Here is a 22700-nt window from a genome sequence, read left to right on the forward strand (position 1 = left end):
ATACCCTCAGACTTCAAGTGGAATGTAATAATTTCAGCTCCACAGAAAGTAGTCGCTGACAGTGAAATTTTTAAACTATGAGTTTAGTAAGTCATAGTTCCAAGATACTTAAAAAAAATATTTACAGAAGAACAGACGACGTCAGGGAGGGGTTTGGATTCCGGCGAATCCAGGATGACGCGAGTCAATAATGACCTCACGGCTTATCTGGGAATATAGGTCAAGGAAAGGCAAACTTACGTTTATAGCATTTGTAGACACCAGCTGACTGGAGTACTCTCTTCGAAATTCTAAAGGTTACGGGGGTAAAATAAAGGGAGCGAACGACTATTTGCTGCTTATACAGAAACCTGAAAGTAGTTATAAGAATCGAGAGGTATGAAAGGGAAGGAGCGGTTTTGACGGGAGTGAGGCAGCGGTGTTGCCTATGACCTGCTGTTTTTGAGTCTGTGCAGTCAGCAAGCAGTAAAGGAAACCAAAGAAAAATTTGTAGTAGGAATTAAATTTCAGGAAGAAGAAATAAGAACTCTGAGGTTTTTCGATGATTCTGTCATTATGTCAGCAACGGACCTGAAAGACTAGTTAAACAGAATGGACAGTGTCTTGAAAGGATTATTAGAGTAGATGATCATCAACAAAAGCAAAATAAGGGTAATGGAATGTTATGGAGTTGTAGTACGTGATTCTAACGGAATTAGATTAGGAAACGCGACACTTGAAATAGTAGATGAGTTTTACTACTTGGGCAGCAGAGAAAGTGATGATGGCTGAAGTAGAAAGAACATGAAATGTAGACTGGCAATGGAAAAAAGCTTTTCTGAAACTGAAAAATTTGTTGACATCGAATATAGACGTAGGATGTCTTTTCTCACCATATGTGTCGCGAGTGTAGCTATGTATGGAATTAAGATATTGACCATAAACAGTGTCGACAAAAAGAGAATAGAAGCTTTTGAAATGCGATGCAACAGAAGAGTGCTGAGGATTGTATGGGTACATTATAATAATAACGAGGAAGAATTGAATGCAATGAGGACAAGTAATATGCGGCTCGACTTCACTAGAAGACAGGATCAATTGGTAGGACGCATTCTGAGATATCAAGGGATCACCAATGCACTATTGAAGGGAAGTGTGGGGGATAAAAGCCGTAAAAGAACACCAAGAGATGAATACAGTAAGTAGATTCAGAAGGATGTAGGTTGTAGTAGTTATTCAGAGGTAGGAAGTTTGCACAGGATGAACTAGCACGGAGAGCTGCATGAAAGAAGTCTTCAGACTGAAGATCAGAACAACAACAACAACAACAACAAGAACAACAACAAGATTTACACATATATCCTAGGAATTTGAGGAGAGGGGGAACTTTACTCAGCTTCTAGGGTCATGAGGGAGAAATAAGGTACGAAAGATTATGTGAAATAAGCGGCGTTTGAAGACCTGTAGGGAACGGTGAAATTCTGAAGATACAGGGAGTAACTTTACGTGGTCAATGACGAGAATGGGTTCAATGACGCTGTTTTAGGTAGAATAGTAGAATGATATAATGCTCATGCTGGGCCAGTCCAAAACCTTAGCCGTTTTAGTATATAGCTGTGTGTTTTGCAGGTAGTGGTTTTTCATATTGTGACACGACCACAGTCTAAAACATATAGCCAACACACTCCCTAGTAGGAAAGTCGTTACCGTTCGAAAACTGGGTCAGCACTAGCGCTCCAAACGTTGAAAATATGGGTAGTATGGTTAATGTTTGTTTTTAATTATTTTCAATCTAATTAACGGAATAATTGTTATATTTTTGCGTTCCATGCGTTAGTAAGTTACAAAGAGACATGAATTATCGTGAAATATATCTCAAAACAGCCTAATCACACTTATTCTTGAAGAAATACTTTCGAATACGTCTATATTTTGCAGCTTGTTCCGCTAATAGCAAGAGAATATGATCACATATCACGCATGAGAAGCATGTTTTTCTGTTGTTATTTCTGTTACACTTACCTTGACGTTTAAAATTTTTATCTAATCCAATGATTAGTCCTTTCTAATACACAAATATTTTTGTAATTGTAATTATTTTTGCTTCAAAAGTGAATGGGTTGAAAATTCTTGTCGTTTGTGGCTCAGATTTAGCAGCACCTGCGGAACTGTTTTCTTCTGTGTTGGAAAACAGTTTTATTAGTTTCGGATACCTATTCTCAAGTCTGTACGGTTTTACCTTCAGCTAGAATTGTTGTAGCTCACTTGATAAGTTTAATAATGTCGGTATTTCGTTTCATGTAAGCTTACTACGTTCCACACTCAATGATTTGGCAGGAAAATGTAGCGAACAAAACTCTGCTTTGTTGTGTAGATACGTGTCGACGTCTTTCTGCAACACTTCAGATCTTCTGGTGTTGACTAGCAAATCTTTTGTTATTAAAGGAAGAAGACAATGCGCAGTAAGTTACTGTCCGTTACAAGAAAAAAATGTTCAAATGTATGTGAAATCTTATGGGACTTAACTGCTAAGGTCATCAGTCCCTAAGCTTACACACTACTTAACCTAAATTATCCTAAGGACAACCACACACACCCATGCCCGAGGGGGACTCGAACCTCCGCCGGGACCAGCCGCACAGTCTACGACTGCAGCGCCCTACACCGCTCGGCTAATCCCGCGCGGCCGTTACAAGAAAATCGCAAATAAACTGCCCTGTAATGCACCGTTTCATACATCCCAGGGCCATTAGAAAACTTAATAATCACGTATGTGGTACATTGTTTTGGTTATCGTCGCTTTTTATGGCACAACATACATTCCCTATTGTAAAAAAAAAAAAAAAAAAAAACAACTGTGTTACATGTCAATATAAAAGTATTCGCATTCACATCTCATTCAGAAGTGTTGGTTGCTGGCCGCTTTGAGCGCTGCTATCGCTGTGGGTAACAAAAACGTGATGGATGTCGCGACTGTTATGTTAGACTATGACACGACATCAGTATACATAGATATTATATTTTTTGACGTTACGCAATATAATATCTTTGGCTTGTCTTTTGTGCCATCTGGTGTCGGCTCATGTAATTACGTTAAATATGTGATATCTAATATTCTACAGTGTAGTGTTTACCTATTCATTTATATCCTGAACATATGCAAATTGTGTACCATGAAAACGTAAAATCAGACATGTATTTCTTCATGAAGAACACGGTCAACTTCACGCACTTTTCGAGGTTGGTCATCAGTAAAGCCAAGTAGAGCAGGTCAAAACGTAGGGAATATCTAGTGCTACTAAACAGCTCATAGTACTTTGCTGGACGTAATAAATCATAATCATGCATGAGAGACAAATGGATAAGCGAAAGACGCCAATCTAAGTGATACAATAAGGCCGAGTCTATTGTGTGAAGCTGGCTTTCCTCGTAACTGGAACCGGAGGCGCCGGTCGATCCATGCGTGTGATCGAGTTTGCACGGTTCCACCCCCTCCAGCACACAAATCACTGGGGTTACACGCAAGCGGCTCTACAAGTCAGGTACACGCTTCCCAGCGCCACACAAAATCACACAGCGCGTACCACTTTCTTAAGGCTCAACGTAAAGGTGACAACACACCCATTTGTATGTTGTTGTCGATCGATGATCCGATGCCACCATCCAGAAATTACATCTATGGAGACCACTGAGACGAAACTGGACTTTGAGAGGTTTACTACGCCGGCAGGATTCTCATCTACAGCTCATTGTCGACTACCCCCTGGATTTGGTTTCGAGTATTGTGCCTCTGTTCTATGTAACTGGCGTATTATGTTTGGTAAACGAGCTGTGTACCATGTCTCAACAGGCAGGACTTTTCAACCTAATAGCTGCAAAGGCAGTAAGTCAGTAATCTGCTTCAGCCTCAGTTACGGGATAATCAGAATGTGGTTTGGCTGGCCAGTAAATTTCGACACAGATGAAACAACATTCCAGGTTGTCCAGTTCCCTTTATCTGATTTTTGATTTGCTGTTATATCATCTATCCTCAATAGTAACAATAATTCATACCTGAACTTTTATGGGTACGAATTTGAGGGCTTCATTTGTAAAAGGTGTAACAGAGTATTACAAATAGATTAAGGAAACGAGTTACATCCATTACATTAACTCATGAATGTGGCAACGGGAATGTGTTCGACCACGAAGACAAGATTTTAAGGAAAGCAAAAATAAAATAAATGTATCAAATCATGAAAACAATGCATCCTATACGATGGAATATGAACTAGGAAAGAGATGCTGTGGTTTGGCATCTAATAATCTACTTAGCAATTGTTAATACACCAACCTTATACCATTCCCTGTAAGAATTAATTACTCTAATTAAAGACAGCATACATGTTTTTGAGGGAATAAAAGCAAGTATGTGTTATTACCTTGTACGGTGCTATACAGGCTGCTCTAAAATTAGACTTTCAAATCTCGAGGATTTGTAGATTAATTTTTAGAGTAGACTGAATAGGCAGTATTTTGAAATAGAACCCATATCCATAAACGTACTGTTTCCATGCTGTAGACGTTTGAAAACATGTTTGCTAGCTACGTCTGTAACAGGGTAGTCATGAAAGGGCGTGGACGTTCTCACGTCGGGTCAGCTACTGTCATTTAACATCTATTTTCTTTCAGGAATCTGTGAGTGTTAGAACAACATGGCTGAGTACACGTTTGCAGAATTCACCAACGAAATCCTTCTCTATGGCATAGAGAACGGCATTGGACGAGCTCCTCGTTACCTTTATCAAAAACGTCTACAGTGTTCCACTACATCGTATACTCTTTTCGCCACAATTACACAACGGTTCGAGAAACACGGCACCTTCACAGACGGGAGGCTTGCTTGTGTTGTTCCAAAGAGATGTCGCCCACCCGAATTGGAAGAAGCCGTCTTGCATCACGTTGAGGAATAGCCGTCAACGAGTACACGAGCTATTGCGCCTTCAATGGATGTTGCTCCCTGCACCGTCTTGTATGTTCTGCGTGACCAACAGTTGCATCCATACCACCTCCAAAGGATACAGTCAGTAATGACGGTCGATTTTGTATAGAGCATTGAGTTATGTAAGCAGTTTCTACGCTGCTGCGTCAACGAGCCCCTAGTATTCCCATGGCGCATTCTCTTCGCCGATGAAAGCAAATTTACTAGCGATTGTGTTCACGAAACATCCACATCTTGGGAGACCAAAACCCACATGCCATGCATGTTCCGGTATTTCAATGCAGATTTCGCAGCAATATGTGGGCAAGTATTCTGGATGGTCCTGTGACTGGACTGTACATTTTTCGACCCAAGCTCACGGGTCCCATCTACTTGACCTTCCCAGAAGAGGTATTGGGTGAGTCGTTGGATACTGCAGCACTAAACGTCTGACAAGGCATGTGGTTTCAGAATGACGGCACATCCGCTCGCTTTTCACGTCATGGTCGGGAACATCCTCACCAACGACTTGGACACAGATGGATAAGCTCAGTTGGTCAAGTCTCATGCCTCCACGATCAGCGGATTTCACTCCATTGGAGTTTCAACTATGGGGTAGAATGAAGAGTTTGGCTCTTAAGACCCCTGTGGAGATTTCAGAAAATCTTGTGACACGAGTCGTGGTTGCTGGAGAACAGATTGCACAGACACTAGGCGTGGTACATAGTGTGTATCACAACATCATTGATAGGTACAAGTTGTGCACGGAACTTGATAGTCGCAACATCGAGCCTTAATTGCAGTAGATTAGAGTGGCAAATCTCATTTCGAAAAAACAATGTTTGTGAAAACTGTTTAAGTTTACTTTTTGTTTCTCTGGTTATCAATGAGTGACATTGTAATTCAAGTGATGTACTGGGTCTGGCCCAATAAATTATTTGTAAGAGTAGTCGCCTTACCTACATCTTTTAAGATGGTTGTAGCACAGAAAAAGTACATTTCCGAACATGGGTTCCCGTTCAAAATACTATCTACTCAGTCCCCTCTACAAGTTCTAGGATCTTGTAACGGGAATTTTAGAGCACGCAATAAAACAAACAGACTTGTACTGAGGACAGCTCTTGATGTTTTGAATAAGTTGAGTTTGCGTGACTTTTACACAGTCTCCCTTTTTCTTTGCGACAAATGTAACCTAAGACCACATTTAGGACACTGGAGAATATAATTTTGTGTTTTGTATTGCAGTATTTTTCACTTTCTACCAGAGTTAGCGGAGGAGCGCGACTGAGGATATCCAATGCAGTCCTGGACGAAACGTTATGAACAGAAGAGTTCCATGGACCACAATTTCATATCCCGAAACGTTTACCAGCAGTTATGCTTCAAATTGTCTTTATGTAAATGTTGTGGAAATAACAATATGATAATATCTAAACAGGGTAGGTTACGTCCAATACAGCAAAATTTTGCTGATAACGATAGTTCATAAGCGTACTTTTGTGGAGCGATGGTTATGAAATGATAGACAACCATTAACAAATTCCAGGATATCTGCTGGGTAACAGTGGATCACCAGAAATTCGAGGCTGTGACAATCTTTCCCAATGTGACAGGAATCTTCAAGTGGGTGCGTTAGTCGTTTCTTCCAATATGTCAGCTTTATAGCTACATAAATAGGAATTTCGAATATATGCCATAAAAATTTAATTTCATAAAAAAATTCTTTCGAATTTATCTTTTCTTTTCCGCCATAGTGTTAGTGCCCACTTGCTGATCTCTTGCACACTTTTAGAACAAATCGTTTATTTATATTCTCTGAGAGCAAAAGTTAAAACATTTAGTCTTGAGAAATCAACTGTTCTATATCTGTCCTAATAATGAAACTTCAAAATTGTCATGTCTACCTGTTTGAACGGGCTAATCTACAGAACTACAAAACGAATATTCGTTGGGATTTCACAGGTAAATTGGTCATAGCTTGGGGTAACATATAGGCTCTATTTTATCAAAATTGGACCAAGGAAAAAGATCTCAATTTAAAGTCCTTTAAATTTGATAGTGTGTTTTTTTCACAACTAAACCATTTCAGTGTGTGAAGAAAATAGGTATGAATAAAGCTTGAAAACTGAGGAAGAACATTGGCTACATTAGAACCTAAAAAAAAGAAGTCAACACCTAAAAGTGCAAAGTACGGGAAGGAACACCATTTTTTTCCATCTGTACACGTAAAACTTGTTAAATAACTGTTAAATTTGTTGCAGAAGGTACATGTTGTATAATACATAGTTTATTCAGTACCACAATGCCTAGACACATGCTCCTGCCCATGATGGTCCACATGTGCCACTCAGGAGCCATAGCATGTGTGTGTGTGTGTGTGTGTGTGTGTGTGTGTGTGTGTGTGCTCTGCATTGTCAGTCTTTGGGATAGTTGGAGGAGGAGGGGGGGGGGGGGGGCGAACATGCATCGTGAGCTATGCTTATCAAATCAGGCACACATGTCACGTTATTGCACATACAATAACATACTTATCCACCACCATTCACCTTAGCATAAGTACTGATATGCCTGTGCAGCTGCATGTAGCACGTAGTTACTAATAATGCAGCGCCTTATAGTACCACATGTCGACTATCTTACTATTGTGTTATTTCTGCAGTACACATTGTCTTAACATATTAATGGTTTTATGGTAACTTCCTTTATTTATTTATTGGTTTGATCTACAAGGGGGAAAATGCAATAACTTGTGCAGTTTTTCTTTTGTTCCTTTCTTTCTTTCCAATATTTTCCTCATTCTACCCCTATGTTTGTCTCTTCTTTCTTCAGTCCATACCGCACCTGTCTTTTTCTTTTGTTCTCTCCCGGAAGTCCTTGAAACACTTTACTTTTGTATTCAACATTTTTTTCCTGTTTCTTCCATCTTTATTTTCCTTGTGTCTGCATGAACATATATTGCCCACGTCATTGATGTCTTTCGCTTTCTGTCAAACAACAAAAACCTTTTTGTTATAACTTTTTCATCTACCATTTTTAGAATAAAACCCTTTTCCTCCTCACTATATCTAACTTTGCTCTGTCCTTTTTAAACTTCATTACTTCCAAATTTCCATTTCCCACTTTCTTAATTTGGTCCCGAGAATATCCTGATTATTTTTCTCTCCCTCTTTCTTATCCCACCTAATTGTTTGTCTGTATTTAACGAGTGACGTTCTGAAGCATAACGACAACCTGCTCTAATGACAGTGTTATAGTGTCAAAGTAGTGCATTTATCGATATGGTTTTCTTGTTATACGTTTTTCTATTGATTGAAAAGACGCCTCCATTTTCGTTGCCATTGCTAATGTAGCTTCTGTGTCCATAGCATTTAGTTATATTACTCTTTCTCGATATTTAAATGTTGTACCTCTTTCTTCTTTCTCTATAATTAGTTTCATTTAATTCGGGCCCTGCTATCCACCATCCACACACTGTTCCTTCAAAAGATACAAATGAGTCTGGTATTGAAGCTCTCTCTTGCAGCAGATTAATCGGAATTTTTCTCTTTCCTGTAAATTCAGCCAAGATGGCACATTTCGTGTAATTGATTTTATAGTCGATTTTTTCTCGCGAAAGTCACAGGAATTTCCTCGCTAAAGTAACCAGCCATCGGTAGGACTTTTTAATTTGCCTGTCTAATAACCCTACCACAACAAAGTTCCAAAATTAATTATGATTGTAGTGCTGCCCACGCTGCTAAATATTGCATTTTCGGGCAACAACAAAGTTATATTACGTGGCAGGTGTCATTAGAGCACAATTAATAAAGTCAATTCTTGAAATAGTGGATAAACTAGGCACTCATCTTTTCGTGTTTCCCACGCTTGTCTCGTTGTGAACTCATGACTCCATCGTCGAAAATCTAGGTAGTGATGATTCCAAGCTCGGATGCAAAGAGGCCTAGGTCTTATTCTGCGATATTCAAAAGTTTTATAGACGTGTTTCATAAACCATTCTTGAAGATTAAACTTTAGCAGGTTAGGACAATGGTGATGTAAAAATGCAATCAGCACTCCGAATTTAAGTTACACTTCTTTTTTATTACTTTTGTTGCAATATCACGTAACTCGTTCCATAACATCACTTCACAATATAAAACGTACTTGAAAATATCTTCCTCACTGTTAAAGTTCACATTTCATAAACATGACGACCGAAGCTTGACTCTCTAATAACCGCTTACGCGCCCAAAAATCAGACTTACAAGTACGTCAATTATCATAGTGACAAAAGAAAGAATACACGTAAGAATAATATCACTGCAATATATACGTATCGATATATCGAAGTACCTTTACGTTAATGAAATCAAATCTAAATATTTTCACAGAAATATGTTAACTATTTTACAGAAACACAGTAGAATATTGCTGGTACCGAGAGTTTGAGGTGAGGTGCCGTAACAGTTACGTAATTCGAGTACGATTACACCTACCTATTATCTAAAGTAATTACCTGCGGCCCTACTTAGTACAACTCCGCAATCAGTCGACACGTCGCTTTTGTGGGCACAGCTCCATAACGATGCATTTCCCACCTATGAAATGCGGGAATATCTTACTCGATTTGACGTACCCTGTCCTACTCTCACATTATAAAATGGTTTATCTCCGCCTCGCTGTCTTTAATACAGACAAGACCTGCTTCCGGTACCATATTATAAGAAAATTTGTGTTTACGGTATAAAATGTTGGATGACAAACTGGTATAGCTAGATGTCGCTGGAGGACGTTGGGCCTGAGCTGAGGGCAGCAAGAGAGCAACGGAAGGGCACTCAGGTGGGTGCGGCCGTCAAAGGGCCCAGCTGATTCGCTGTAGTGGCGCGTCCTCCGCTGATCGGGCGGGCTCTGTGTGGGCGTTATGCTCTGAGGGCCCTCCCTGGCCCATTCACACAGGCGGAGCACGTACCGAAGGAGGATCCCGTGTGTGTCTGCCAGCGCCACTGTCTGAGTGGGCGACGGCGCTCTTCTGCACGTGCCCCCAGAGCTGCGGGGCTGCTCCTCATAGAGCAGTGGCTCCCAAACTGGCCTAATAACACACTTACAAGGGAACCTCCCCATCGCACCCCCATCAGATTTAGTTACAAGTTGGCACAGTGGATAGGCATTGAGAAACTGAACACAGATCAATCAAGAAAACAGGAAGAAGTTGAGTAGAACTATGAAAAAAAAAAATGAGCAAAATATACAAACTGAGTAGTCCATGTGCTAGATAAGCAACATCAAGGATTGTATGAGCTCAGGAGCGCCGTGGTCCCGTGGTTAGCGTGAGCAACGGAGGAACGACAGGTCCTTGGTTCAAGTGTTCCCTAGAGTGAAAAGTTTAATTTTTTACTTTCAGACAATTATTATCTGTCCGTCCGTCCGTCCGATACGAGGTAACTGCGCCGTACTATGGGGACGCTACACCTAAACTGAAAAATTTGAAAACATTAAAAACATATGTTTTGACAGAGCACAGGGAAAACTCTGCGACTGTCAAACTGTCGCATTCATTTTCTGCAGTTTATGTGACAAACTCTTATGTTTTCATCACTTTTTTGGGAGTGATTATCACATCCACAAGAACACCTAAATCGGGCAAGGTAGAAGAATCTTTTTACCCATTCGCCAAGTGTACAAGTTAGGTAGGTCGACAACATATTCCTGTCATGTGACGCACATGCCGTCACCAGTGTCTTATAGAATATAACAGACGTGTTTTCCCATGGAGGAATCGGTTGACCTATGACCTTGCGATCAAATGTTTTCGGTTCTAATTGGAGAGGCACGTCCTTTCGTCTACTAATCGCACGGTTTTGCGGTGCGGTCGCAAAACACAGACACTAAAGTTATTACAGTGAACAGAGACGTCAATGAACGAACGGACAGATCATAACTTTACGAAAATAAAAATGTAAACTTTTCACTGGAGGGACGACTTGCACCAGCTACCTCTCGTTCCGTAGCTGCTCACGCTAACCACAGGACCACGGCGCTGCTTCGCCCTACTGTCCTTGATGTTGCATATCTTGCGTGTGGACTACTCAGTTTGTATATTTTGCTTATTTTTTTCATAGTTCCACACAACTTCTTCCTGTTTTCTCGATTGATCTGGTTTGAGTTATTCAAGGCCTATCCACTGCGCCAACTTATAACTAAATCTGAGGAGGGTGCGATGGGGAGGTTCCCTTGTTAGTACCTAAAAGACTATACTTTTTCAAAAAGAGATCCAAAAAAGCATCGTGACTATTTTAATGAGTCAACTAAGTTAAATTTACAGTTTTTTCTACAACAGTTTCCATTGTCTCTAATACGATTGAGGGCGTCCGTCCTGAGAGTCATCAGGCGCGTATTCTACGATGTTTTCACAGATATTCGCAATTCTTCATGCTACGTGTGGCTGGAGTTTGCATAAATTAATGCTGCTCATCAAGTCTTTCACGCGGCAACACCGAGTACGGAAAGCGTCGGTTTGTTTCCCGTTAAAAATAATTAATATTGAAATTGGAATTTTATGTCCCCATCCGATAGAGAGGTCCCAGACTAGTATAGTGCAATAATTGTTTTATTGATATGTATTAAAATGGACAGTGAAACACGAAGAATAATCATCACTCCACCATGGAGATTATAAACCTGGACCGTGGTGTCTGCTAAAGTCATGGAGTAGCGGTGCGCTGTTATTGTTGGAGTTCTGCTATACAGGGTGGTCCATTGATAGTGACCGGGCCAAATATCTCACGAAATAAGCGTCAAACGAAAATACTACAACGAACGAAACTCGTCTAGCTTGAAGGAGGAAACCAGATGGCGCTGTTGTTGGTCCGTCAAACGGAAATCAACTGCGATTTTTAAAATAGGAACCCCCATTTTTATTACATATTCGTGTGGTACATAAAGATATATGAATATTTTAGTTGGACCACTTTTTTCGCTTTGTGATAGATGGCGCTGTAATAGTCACAAAAGTACGTGGTATCACGTAACGTTCCGCCAATGCGGACGGTATTTGCTTCGTGATACATTACCCGTGTTAAAATGGACCGTTTACCAATTGCGGAAAAGGTCGATATCGTGTTGATGTATGGTTATTGTGATCAAAATGCCCAACGGGCGTGTGCTAGGTATGCTGCTAGGTATCTTGGACGACATCATCCAAGTGTCCGGACCGTTCGCCGGGTAGCAACGTTATTTAAAGAAACAGGAAGTGTTCAGTCATATGTGAAACGTCAACCACGACCTGCAACAAATGATGATGCCCAAGTAGGTGTTTTAGCTGCTGTAGCGGCTAATCCGCACATCAGTAGCAGACAAATTGCACGAGAATCGGGAATCTCAAAAACGTCGGTGTTGAGAATCCAACATCAACAATGATTGCATCTGTACCATATTTCTATGCACCAGGAATTGCATGGCGACGACTTCAAACGTCGTGTACAGTTCTGCCACTGGGCACAAGAGAAACTACGGAACGATGACAGATTTTTTGCACGCGTTCTACACTACTGGCCATTCAAATTGTTACGCCAAGAAGAAATGAAGATCATAAACTGGTATTTGGTCCATACCACCACGTGTGAAAATAGTCGGCGGAAATCTGGTTTGCGTTAGTAACAAATGATCCATCGATCTAATGATTTATACACTAATGGCCATTAAAATTACTTCACTTAGAAGAAATTCAGATGATAAACGGGTATTCATTGGACAAATATATTATACTAGAACTAACATGTGATTACATTTTCACACAGTTTGTGTACATAGATCCTGAGAAATCAGTACCCAGAACAACCATCTCTGTACCTAGAACAACCACGTCTGGCCGTAATAACGGCTTGATACGCCTGGGCATTGAGTCAAACAGAGCTTGGATGGCGTGAACAGGTACAGCTGCCCATGCAGCTTCAACACGATACCATAGTTTATTGTGAAGAGCCAGTTGCTTGGCCACCATTGACCAGACATTTTCAATTCTGAGACATCTGGAGCATGTGCGGGCTAGGGCAGCAGTCGAAAATTTTCTGTATCCAGAAAGGCCCGTACAGGACCTGCAACATGCGGTCGTGCATTATCCTGCTGAAATGTAGGGTTTCGCTGGGATCGAATGAAGGGTAGAGCCACTGGTCGTAACACTTCCAATGTTCAAAGTGCCGTCAGTGCGAACAAGAGGTGACCGAAACGTGTAACCAATGGCACCACATACCATCACGCCGTGTGATACGCCAGTATGGCGATGACGAATACACGCTTCTAATGCGCGTTCACCGCGTTGTCGCCAAACACGGATGCGACCATCATGATGCTGTAAGCAGAACCTGGATTCATCCGAAAAAATGACGTTTCGCCATTCGTGCAGCCAGGTTCGTCGTTGAGTCCACCAACGCAGGCGCCCCTGCCTGTGATGCAGCGTCAAGGGTAACTGCAGCCATGGTCTCCGAGCTGATAGTCCATGCTGCTGCAAACGTCGTCGAACTGTTCGTGCAGATGGTTGTTGTCTTGCAAACGGCGTTCCGTATTACGGTACTAAACCGAATGATTCCATAGTCTGCTAACAGACATTGAATCTCGACCAACGCGAGCAGCAATGTCGCGATACGATAAACCGCAATCGCGATAGACTACAATCCGACCTTTATCATAGTCGGAAACCTGATGGTACGCATTTCTCCTTCTTACACGAGGCATCACAACAACGTTTCACCAGGCAACGCCGGCCAACTGCTGTTTTTGTATGAGAAATCGGTTGGAAACTTTCCTCATGTCAGCACGTTGTATGTGTCGCCACCGCCGCCAGCCTTGTGTGAATGCTCTGAGAAGCTAATCATTTGCATTTCACAGCATTTTCTTCCTGTCGGTTAAATTTCGCGTCTGTGGCACATCATCTTCGTGGTGTAGTAATTTTATTGGACAGTAGTGTATTTAGCGACGAAGCGTTATTCACCATAAGCTGTAACGTAAACCGGCATAATATGCACTATTGGACAACGGAAAAACCACGACGGCTGCGGCAAGTGGAACATCAGCTATCTTGGCTGGTAAATGTACGGTGCGGCATTATGGGAGGAAGGATAACTGGCACCCGTTTTATCTGTGGCAATCTAAATGGTGCAATGTATGCTAATTTCCTACCAAATGTTCTACCGATGTTACTACAAGATGTTTCACTGCATGGTAGAATGGCGATGTACTTCCACCATGAGCGATTTCCGGCGCATAGCTCGCGTGCGGTTGAAGCGGTATTGAATAGCATATTTCATGACAGGTGGATTGTTCGTCGAAGCACCATACCATAGCCCGCACGTTCACCGGATCTGACGATCCCGGATTTCTTTCTATGTGAAAGTTGAGGATGTTTTGCTATCGTGATCCTCCGACAACGCCTGACAACATACGTCATTGCATTGTCAATGCATGTGCGAACATTACGGAAGGCTAACTACTCGCTGTTGAGAGCAATGTCGTTACACGTATTGCCAAATGCATTGAGGTTGACGGACATCATTTTGAGCATTTATTGCATTAATGTGGTACGGTATTTACAGGTAATCACGCTGTAACAGCATGTGTTCTCAGAAATGATAAGTTCACAAAGGTGCATGTATCACATTGGAACAACCGAAATAAAATGTTCAAACGCACCTACGTTCTGTATTTTAATTTTAAAAACCTACCTGTTACCAACTGTTGGTCTAAAACTGTGAGCCGTATGTTTGTGACTATTACAACGCCATCTATCACAAAGCAAAAAAAGTGGTCGAAGTAAAACATTCATATTTCTTTACTTACTACACGAGTATGTAATAAAAAATGGGGGTTCCTATTTAAAAAAAAAAAAACGCAGTTGATATCCGTTTGACAAATGTCAGCGCCATCTAGCGGACCAACCATATCGCCATCTGGTTTCCCCCTTCAAGCTAGACAGGTTTCGTTCTTTGTAGGTTTTTCGTTGGACGATTATTTCGTGACATAGTTGGCCCGGTCACGTTCAATGGACCCCCTGTATAACATACTTTATTTACGCTTCTAATTTGCTTTTGTGTTTTATGGATGTGTCTATACTTGTTTTCTGAGTATAGCAGTTGGCATTATTTCGTTGACACACATTGAAACGTCACAGGTTTACGCTTTATTTAACTAACTGATTAATTTCTACATTTTTAATAATCCATTGCCGGCCGCGGTGGCCGTGCGGTTCTAGGCACTTCAGTCCGGAACCGCGCGACTGCTACGGTCGCAGGTTCGAATCATGCCTCGGCCATGGATGTGTGTGATGTTCTTAGGTTAGTTAGGTTTAAGTAGCTCTAAGTTCTAGGGGAGTGATGACCTCAGATGTTGAGTCCCATAGTGCTCAGAGCCATTTGAACCATTTGAATAATTCATTTTACGCCGAGAGCGTCCTTTCAGTGTTTCGTCTAACTAATTAACCTCTGGATTCAAGAATGCTTCCGTGTATATTTTTTCTTCTGTTGGTGTCACATCTCCTCTCTCATCCTTTGACCCCGTGATTTATGTTGGTGGATCAACATAATTATGCATGGAATATATAATAATCTGGGTTAGTCAAAGATGGTAGCAGTAGGGTAGTTTAGGACCAACATAACAACGTGAGCAGATTCGGTAGAGAGTTCGTGATTCCAAAGATATTTGGGATGAGTAGGGCAGAGTTTGTGAGGTTGGTTCTCACTGAGGTCCTACCCCCGCCGGCAGTTGTTTTGAACGGTTGGCGGTTGGTCCTGGAACGCGCCATGTTAGGACACTCGGGGGCCGCCGATTGAACGAGACGGACGCAGGGGTGCGGCGCTCGTCATTGATGGTGAGAAAAGTAATTCATATTGTAGGTTTTTTGGGGTAGCATTGATTATGGAGCATGTTTGGGTGTGAATTAATACCGGGAAACGTACAGTGATATTTTATTTGTGGAAATTTTTCAGGTAAATGTGTTTGAACCAGCGGACTTAGCCGCGAGGTGATTGAGCGCATGAACCAACAGTTCTTGTTCTTAGGTCAATAGCGGATAGGTTCATGAATGTTTCATTTGTTGCATAGTTTCGTTCTGGATACAAGCAATATAAATTTTTCATGAGTCAACGGTTTATTTTACTCGTTTTTTTGTTGTCGAACTTGGCCACGTGTTGCCAGCATTCATAACGGTAGTCACTGGATTTCCCATTCGATAATCATACAATGAATAATGTGGAGTCATGAAGCCTGGGCTGGTTTGCTCACGTTGCATTGCGGTTGCATTACACGCGGTTTCAACATGAACTTATCCGCATGGTACTGCATGTGTAGTAACACAAGCAATGTTTGAGAGAGTGAAAGGTAATATCCTTCCCTACACCGCGCGTTAAACAGGTGTGACAAAAACTTTTTTGTCTGGTCCTCAGTCTACTGACTGGTTTGATGCGGCCCGCCACGAATTCCTTTCCTGTGCTAACCTCTTCATCTCAGAGTAGCACTTGCAACCTACGTCCTCAATTATTTGCTTGACGTATTCCAATCTCTGTCTTCCTCTACAATTTTTGCCCTCTACAGCTCCCTCTAGTACCATGGAAGTCATTCCCTCATGTCTTAGCAGATGTCCTATCATCCTGTCCCTGCTCCTTATCAGTGTTTTCCACATATTCCCTACCCCTCCGATTCTGCGTAGAACCTCCTCATTCCTTACCTTATCAGTCCACCTAATTTTCAACACCATAGCACCACATCTCAAATTCTTCGATTTTTCCAGGTCGACAAATCCTATGAAAGTGTCTTGATTTTTCTTTAGCCTTGCTTCCATTATTAGCCGTAAGGTCAGAATTGCCTCTCTCGACCCTTTACTTTTCCTAAAGCCAAACTGATCGTCACCTAGCGCATTCTCAATTTTCTTTTCAATTCTTCTGTATATTATTCTTGTAAGCAGCTTCGATGCATGAGCTGTTAAGCTGATTGTGCGATAATTCTCGCACTTGTCAGCTCTTGCCGTCTTCGGAATTGTGTGGATGATGATTTTCCGAAAGTCAGATGGTATGGCGCCAGACTCATATATTCTACACACCAACGTGAATAGCCGTTTGGTTGCCACTCCCCCCAATGATTTTAGAAATTCTGATGGAATGTTATCTATCCCTTCTGCCTTATTTGACCGTAAGTCCTCCAAAGCTCTTTTAAATTCCGATTCTAATACTGGATCCCCTATCCCTTCTAAATCGACTCCTGTTTCTTCTTCTATCACATCAGACAAATCTTCACCCTCATAGAGGCTTTCAATGTGTTCTTTCCACCAATCTGCTCTCTCCTCTGCATTTAACAGTGGAATTCCCGTTGCACCCTTAATGTTACCACCGTTGCTTTTAATGTCACCAAAGGTTGTTTTGACTTTCCTGTATGCTGAGTCTGTCCTTCCGACAATCATATCTTTTTCGATGTCTTCACATTTTTCCTGCAGCCATTTCGTCTTAGCTTCCCTGCACTTCCTATTTATTTCATTCCTCAGCGACTTGTATTTCTGTATTCCTGATTTTCCCGGAACATGTTTGTACCTCCTCCTTTCATCAATCAACTGAAGTATTTCTTCTGTTACCCATGGTTTCTTCGCAGCTACCTTCTTTGTACCAATGTTTTCCTTCCCAACTTATGTGATGGCCCTTTTTAGAGCTGTCCATTCCTCTTCAACTGTACTGCCTACTGCGCTATTCCTTATTGCTGTATCTATTGCGTTAGAGAACTTCAAACGTATCTCGTCATTCCTTAGTACTTCCGTATCCCAATTCTTTGCGTATTGATTCTTCCTGACTAATGGTTTGAACTTCAGCCTACTCTTCATAGCTACTATATTGTGATCAGAGTCTATATCTGCTCCTGGGTACGCCTTACAATCCAGTATCTGATTTCGAAATCTCTGTCTGACCATGATGTAATCTCATTGAAATCTTCCAGTATCTCCCGGCCTTTTCCAAGTATACCTCCTCCTCTTGTGATTCTTGAACAGGGTATTCGCTATTACTAGCTGAAACTTGTTACAGAACTCAATTAGTCTTTCTCCTCTTTCATTCCTTGTCCCAAACCCATATTCTCCTGTAACCTTTTCTTCTACTCCTTCCCCTACAACTGCATTCCAGTCGCCCATGACTATTAGATTTTCGTCCCCCTTTACATACTGCATTACCCGTTCAATATCCTCATACACATTCTCTATCTCTTTTTCTTCAGCTTGCGACGTCGGCATGTATACCTGAACTATCGTTGTCGGTGTTGGTCTTCTGTCGATTTTGATTAGAACAACCCGGTCACTGAACTGTTCACAATAACACACCCTCTGCCCTACCTTCCTATTCATAACGAATCCTACACCTGTTATACCATTTTCTGCTGCTGTTGATATTACCCGATACTCATCTGACCAGAAATCCTTGTCTTCCTTTCACTTCACTTCACTGACCCTTACTATATCTAGATTGAGCTTTTGCATTTCCCTTTTCAGATTCTCTAGTTTCCCTACCACGTTCAAGCTTCTGACATTCCACGCCCCGACTCATAGAACGTTACCCTTTCGTAGATTATTCAATCTTCTTCTCATGGTAACCTCCCCCTTGGGAGTCCCCTCCCGGAGATGCGAATGGGGGACTATTCCGGAATCTTTTGCCAATGGAGAGATCATTATGACACTTCTTCAATTACAGGCCACATGTCCTGTGGATACACGTTACGTGTCTTAATGCAGTGGTTTCCATTGCCTTCTGCATCCTCATGTCGTTGATCATTGCTGATTCTTCCGCCTTTAGGGGCAATTTCCCACCCCTAGGACAAGAGAGTGCCCTGAACTTCTATCCGCTCCTCCGCCCTCTTTGACAAGGCCGTTGGCTGAATGGGGCTGACTTCTTATGCCGGAATTCTTCGGCCGCCAATGCTGGTTATTTATGAAAATTTAGGCAGCAGCGGGAATCTAACCCGGGACCGAAGACGTTTTGATTATGAATCAAAGACGCTACTCCTAGACCACGGATCCATTCAGTAACATCCATTTTCACCCATTTTAATCACTAGTAGATGTAACTGGCGACTAAATATTGTCTGTTTCCGATGTGACGAGATGCAAGAGATAGTGAATCGACTTCATGTGTGTTTTGTCACAAGGAGTAATAGTTTACTTAAATGTTTTGTTACAGAGAGTAATAGTTTTCTTAAATGTTTTGTCACACAGAGTAACAGTTTTCTTAATTATTATCGAAATAAATCAGAACGATAATTGAAATTCTCACTTAGCGTTGTTTAATATCCTTCATCCATACCGCTGAGTTATGACTGCGCACGTATTGTTCCATGGCCATTCACCGATGTTGCGTTATCCGTTGCTGCATATTTAATTTAGAATACTATCTTTTCTAGCGGGTTTGATTACCCATATCTCAAATTATCGGGCCTAATTGAACGAATTAGACACATAGCGGTAGAAATGGGAACCATGGAGCACTGCGTCCGCTTATATTAAAGGGAGATATTTCTTTCATGGAAATTAATTAGCTTAACAAACAAGGGGTGGACTTTCAACATCACCTATTGGCCTTTAATTGCTTAATTATATGATATGATTATAGTGTATCGTGTACCCCCCCTTTTTTCATTATTAGTGTGTGCTCACTGTCATTTAGTCTATTAAGCATTTTTGTTTAACATATATATTCGCAATTTATCCTTTCGATTTATCTCGTATCGGTATTGTGAACCACACGCATATGTGAGTGGACAGACCAGTCAGCCCTGGTTTAGCTTACGTTTTCGGGTATTGTCCTATGTTCTCACATGTCGTTGAGTCTCACTTGCGCCGCGACGTTCAGCTGGTTTGCCGGCAGGCTTAACAACACAGTTTTTTGTCGGGTCTCGAGACGGGCGCCCCGTTTGTAGAACCTACGTGTGAATACGGTTACTTATTTATCACTGTTTCTCTTATTTACTGACCCTACGACTTATCTGTAGAAAATATATTACGGAAAGGCAAACCTACTTTTCAAACATTTGTAGATTACAGAAAGCTTTTGACGTATTTTAAATTCTGAAGGTTGCAGAGGAGAAATACGGGGAGCGAAAGGCTAATTATAATTTGTACAAAAACCAGACAATAGTTATAAGATTCGAGGGGCTTGAAAGGGGAACAGTGGTTGGGAAGGGAGTGAGAAAGGGGTGTAGCCTATCCCAGATGTTATTCGATCTGTACATTGAGCAAGCAGTTAAGGAAACAAAAGAAAATTTCGGAGTAGGAATTAAAATCCATGGAGAAGAAATAATAACTTTGAGGTTCGCCGATGACTTTGTGATTCTGTTAGAGACAGAAAAGGACCGGAAAGAGCATCTGAACGGAACTGACAGAGTCTTGAAAGGAGAATATAAGATGAACATCAACAAAAGCAAAACGAGGATCGTGGAATGTAGTCGAATTAAGTCGGGTGATGCTGAGGGAATTAGATTAGGTAAAGAGACACTTACAGTAGTAAAATAGTTTTGCTATTTGGAGAGCAAAATAACTGATGATGGTCGAAGTAGAGAGGATATAAAATGTAGACTGGCAATGGCAGGAAAACGTTTTTGAAGAGGAGAAATTTGTTAACATACAGTATTGATTTAAGTGTCAGAAAGTCGTTTCTGTAAGTATTTGTATGAAGTGTAGCCATGTATGTAAGTAAAACAAGGACGATAAATAGTTTGGACAAGAAGAGAATAGAAGCTTTCGAAATGTGGTGCTACAGAAGAATGCTGGAGATCAGACGGGTAGATCACATAACTAATGAGGAGGTATTGAATAGAATTTGGGAGAAGAGGAGTTTGTGGCACAATGTGACAAGAAGGGACCGGTTGGTAGGACATGTTCTGAGGCATCAAGGGATTACAAATTTAGCATTGGAGGGGAGCGTGCCGGGTGAATATAATAGAGGGAGACCTAGAGATGAATACACCAAGCAGATTCAGATGGATGTAGGTTGCAGTACTTATTCAGAGATGAAGAAGCTTGCACAGGGTAGAGTAGCATGGAGAGCTGCATCAAACCAGTCTCTGCACTGAAGACCACAACAACAACAACATCAAACGATGAAGATTATGGAAGGAGGATTGTTAAAATGGTTCATATGGCTCTGAGCACAATGGGACTTAACAAAGATGGATTGTACAAAGGGTTTGACCCAGCAGGTTACCTCACTGTCTGAAACATATTCCTCCCTCTTTTGAGACTTCGATGTCTCTGCACTTACAGAGTTAGCGCATTTTCAATTATATCCTTGAATTTTAGTTGTTTCGGTGTATCCCCCTCCTGCCGGAGATTCGAGTGTTCCCTCGGACACGGGTGTGTGTGTTGCTCTTAGCATAAGTTAGTTTAAGTAGTGTGTAAGTCTAGGGACCAATGACCTCAGCAGTTAGATCCCCTAGGAATTCACACACACACACACACACACACACACACACACACACACACACACACATATTTCGGTGTAACGTTTTACTTTTACCGCACGTACGCTTGCCTGGATGACTTTCAAAATATCTTTTTTTCTGACGGCGTTACGTCCACGCATTGGATTATGACTTGTTTTGTCATGAAAGACGGTACTTTAATGATAAATCTGACTCCGAATTAGAGTTTGCATCTTCTTTAGAAAAGTTTCTACTTTTCCGGGATTGCGGCCTCGCGATATAATGTTTGCGATGTACATTTATTTATTTGTGTCTTTGCACTCACGATATATTAGTTTACACTATGATATACTATGTAGGCGAACCTTGTTCTGAATCTTGCCTTCAATAAATGCTTGCAACGGATCAACTTCAGATCCAGCATACATATTTGTTTGCTGTACTTTGCGAGGTCTGCCACTAACCGGTTCTGCATGAACTGCTGCACCTTCTTTGTGACGACCGACACTATCGTGAGAACGCCATCTGCTTTGTCATAAGCAGCCACACACAGAATTTTGTCGCACCTGCACCTTTGTTGCTCGTTGTCACAGTCGTTTATTGGTCATTTCTATGAGCTGCTCTCGGGGTTTACCATTTCCATGTCGTCGTCTTGTACAGTAATACTGTCCACTCATTTCACTGTATATGAAACGTCCACCCTCATAGCGCTTAGTTCAGTCATTGTTGATGGACTACTAACACTGTATTGTTGACTGTCATTCGTATTGTCACCATCGCAGCCATTCATGGTGCTGATTGGTGGAAATGCCCTCCCCGATAACTGAGTGGTCAGCGTGACGGATTGCCGTGCTACAGTCCCGGGATCGATTCCCGGTTGGGTCGGGCAATTTTCTCCTCTCGGGGACTGGCTGTTGTGTTGTCTTCAACTTCATTTAATCCCCATCCGTCGCACAGGTGGCTGAATGTGGCGTCGTATGTGATAAGACCGGCACCACGGCGGCCGGACCTGCCTCGCAAGGGGCCTCGTGACCATTGATGCTAAACGCTCATTCCCATTTCCATTGGTCGAAATCCTAGATGTGAGAAAGTTTTATTTTTCTGCCTTCATAACACACATTTCAACAGCAAACCTAAGCTGCTGATGCTTGCAGAGCATTGCTCTACCACTCCCACATTCTCCAAAAACACCAGCGCTCCATGTAAGAAGAGTTTAGACATGAATTTGTATTGCACCCACTCGCTGAGTTCAATTGTTGGCAAGATTTTTGATCCTGTTACACTGTCTTAATTTGAAACTTTACGTTATTTGTATGTTTCAGAATAGTTCCAATGAAAGCATTTTCTTATT

Source organism: Schistocerca americana, chromosome 6 (assembly GCF_021461395.2).
Source record: "Schistocerca americana isolate TAMUIC-IGC-003095 chromosome 6, iqSchAmer2.1, whole genome shotgun sequence".
Classification (NCBI taxonomy): Eukaryota; Metazoa; Arthropoda; class Insecta; order Orthoptera; family Acrididae; genus Schistocerca; species Schistocerca americana.